This window comes from Lonchura striata, chromosome W (assembly GCF_050655825.1).
Source record: "Lonchura striata isolate lonStrDom1 chromosome W, ASM5065582v1, whole genome shotgun sequence".
NCBI classification, from domain to species: Eukaryota; Metazoa; Chordata; class Aves; order Passeriformes; family Estrildidae; genus Lonchura; species Lonchura striata.
Genome location: NC_140743.1, coordinates 27,853,926 through 27,857,860, shown reverse-complemented (window position 1 = coordinate 27,857,860; position 3,935 = coordinate 27,853,926).

Below are 3,935 nucleotides of genomic sequence, written 5' to 3'. Positions count from 1 at the left end.
AGAATGTTGTGTCTATGCAGATCACACTGGGGTGGTACGAGACACCATGACAAAACTAAAAGCAGGACTTGAGAAAAGGAAAAGGGAAAGAGGCCCAGCAGAGCTGGTATGAGACCTGGTTTAATCACTCTCCTTGGTTAAATACCATGCTATCTACAATTGCAGGTCCTTTAATATTATTAGTGTTAGGATTAATATTTGGCCCATGTGTATTCAACAAGGTAATTGAAATAGTAAAAAGAAGATTGGAAGCAGCACACCTGATGCTAATCAAAGCCAAATATGAAACTCTCCCTAGAGATTCTGAAGTAGAAGAGACTTTGATTCCAGCCCACCAAGAAATAAAAGGATTTGATGAACAAAATGATAAAAGATTAAATGGGGGACTGTGAGGAACTGCATTGACTTGTTTGTTCATCAAAAGTATGAAATTAAGATAAAAGAGTGGGGGGGTCGGGGCATGGAATTTGCAGGCTTGGGCAAGGCTGGTAACCGCAAACAAAGATTGTGAAAGATCTTGCAGGACTGGCTAGAACTGATAACTGCAGTGGAAGGAAACCCATCACCCCCACTTGTCAAACCAACTACTGCTGGAACTGATAACCACAGTGGAAGGAAACCCATCACCCCCACTTGTGCTGGATAAAAAGGGACTGAAGAGAAGTAAAGGTTGTCAGCTTTTGGCGGAACACAAATTCCCCAGCTGCACCCAGCGCTGTTTGCTTGCTATCGCTTGCTGTAATTAATAAAATTATTAATTGATCTTAAAAGGCTGAATCAAATTATTCACCTCAATTTATAACAGGAACGGAGGGGGCAAAACCTGTGAAGGATCCCATTTCTTTTCTTTTCCTCTTTTCCTCTCTTGTTCCCCTCCCTTTTCTTTCCCTTTGTCTTTTTTTTTTTTTTACTCGTTTTCAGTCCCATTTCCCAAAATCTTATCTAGTCATTCCGTGCCTTTGTTTCCCACTTTCTCTAACAACCTGACTACCACCTTCATTCAACTACACAAAAAGTCCTTTTTCTCACAATATCAGTTAACAAAATATCATTCAGAATCATCCACCTTCCTTCAAGGAAATAAAGTAAAGCTGAAAATAAACAATCTAGATTACATATACTTCCATTCATCTACATTTACTCACCTTTATCTCTCACTCTCACAAACATTGACACCCTCAAGCCTGTTCATTCATACTTCTTTACTTCACAGTACTGTTATATATACTTTCATTTGCTCATGCTCACTCACTTTTATTTTTCACTCACTCTCACATACAACAAGAAGGTACCTTTTACTTTCCAGCAACTTATATTACATATCTACATATGTACATTTATTCTGAGTGCTCTTGGAATGTAACCCTTATCCATCAACCCAGCAGGTTTCATCCTGGATGTCTCCCGATTCTGCAGAATTTTTACACACCTATTACACTTTTAGGTGTTACTGGCCAGTTCCGGTGTTCTTGGATATCCCTCAATCCAGCCATAACCCCAGATTCTCTTGGATATCCTTCAATCCGGCAACCCTCAGTGCTCTTAGGATGTTAATCCTTCAACCCAGCAAATGTATGCCCCTCCAAGGAAGACCCTTTCTTTTTTACCTTTTTATTTTCCCCCAATTAATTATGCCCTCTTTTTGCCTTTTAATCAAGAAAATCCACTTTATATATATATATATATATATATATATATATTTGGTTTTTTTTTATTTTCTATCCCCCCCTCCCCCCAGCAAGGTGTCCCACTCCTTCCCAGAGACACAGTCCCGGTTTCCCTAGGGAGGGTTCTCTCACTCTTGTTTTCACTCACTTTGTCTCTTTACTGGCCGCTTTTCTCGCAAAAAAGATGGAAACGCAGCATGGGAGACTCCACAATCACTTGGCAAGTCTGGGATAACCAGCTCACCTCTCATTCACACGCATTCATCCCCCCCTTATCCACCCCATCCAACAAATACCCATCCTTTGTCCTTGGGTCTTTGTTCTTCCTGTACACATTTATCTTAGGGGCTAATTACCGTGGGTTTAGAGAATCCTTTCCCTTTTCTTTGTTTTATTGTCTCCTTTTGGTCCCTGGATCAAAACCTGCGTCTGTTGGTAACACCAGGGGAACAGAGCGAAGCTGCCTAACCAGGGCAGGACGCGTCTCTTCATTCTGAGTCTCCTATGGCACCGGCAGAGAGGTGTTAGCAACCATCCTCTGTTACCATAATTCTGAAAAATGCCAATCACTTGGTTTTTAAAATTTTAAAATTTTAATAATAATAAAATGGTTAAAAAATAATAATACAATTAGGATAATAAAGTTTAGAGTTAGGACAATTACAAGACAATAAAAAGCAAAGAATTAAGGACCTCCGGATGCTCTCGGACACTGAGTCACAAAAAGCATGCCTTGTGAGCAATACACTTGTTGCATATTCATACATCCTTTATGGTTATGCATACGTTCTATTCTAAACAAGAAACTCTGTCTGTTGTATGTCAACTGTTTCCTTTAATCCCCTGGCGTCTTTGAGTACGAGCAAGGCCTGAAGAAATTAGCTTTTTCTGATAAGAAACCATAAATTCCTCTCCTTTGGAAGATTTGGGTGTTCCTTAAAGCAATTATCTCATCCCTAAAAAAAACTTCCCCTACATACATAGTCTCTATTTTAACATTATGTTGGAACCTAAAACTACACTTAACACAATACATAAGAGAATTAATACAGCATAATTTTCTAACATTACACATCTAATATTCACTGTAACATTTGTGAAAAGCCAATCATAAAATATGCATTTTTCACAATTACCATACTGTAGCTCTTCTGCATAAAATGCTACACTTGTTGTGAACAACATCCTAAAATCTACACAAACACAACCATCCACTCTCGAGAATCAAAACACCATAATGCGGGGGAAGAACCACACAAACCCACTGGGAAACTCACCGGGACACTCACTGGGAAACCCACCAGGAAACCCACTGGTGACACCTCCCAAAGCGTCCACCCTTCTCAACACAACACAGCAAAACAGCACACAGTAAAATTCCAGGAATCAAGTCCGAACCACTGAGGCAGAGGACCCCCCCCCGTTTGTCTAGCCACTGTTAAAATGTACACAAATCACCACCTATAAACTCAGTAAATGTCCTCACCCACGTTTCTCCACTTGTTTCACTTCTCCACGGGGCACTCCCTGCCCCCACAGCTTATCCCAGCTGGCACCTCGGGCCTCACTCGGCCGCTTCAGACACAAGTAGAACTTCTCCCACCCTCCCCGCGCTGCAAGTACACTCACTCATTCGCTGGTTCACTTCCAGGTACTCACACGACTACAAACACATTAACCACAAAATGTCCGGACACCACAAGCACACAAACTTCAGGTTCACTCGACTCATCCCCAGAGTCGCTAGCAGCCGCTCTATCGGAACAGTGAACTCATCTCCAGCCCAGACACCCTATCGGCCGGACTGCCTGCAGGCACAGGAACGAGGTTGGCACTCTGGCGTCTCTTGAGTGACTTACTAGCTGTCCCGTCTCTCTCTCCCCCCAGGGCCCTCTCATTATATACCGTTTATCCGGCACACCAGCAGGTCAGCAGGTCATTGTCTGTCTCTGCAGGTGGCAAGCTGAGGCAGAGCAGAGCCCCTCCAGGGAAATTCCCTGGGGTGTGCCAAGGGGTCCACTCCCCCACTGCCCCTGCGAGGACAGAAAATCCTCCTGCCTGGCTAACCATAATGAAACGCAGATGAAAATCAAACCCCACAATTCCAATAAAGATTTGTAGGGAATGGGTATGTTTATTCACAACACTGTGGACATAAGATAAGTAGAAAATAATTTGTTCACTGTGATATACTCGCTTACCTTGGTTTGCATAAGAATGTACTAGTGTGTCTTTGAAATGCTTATTTGCTTACAAGGTGATAAGGAG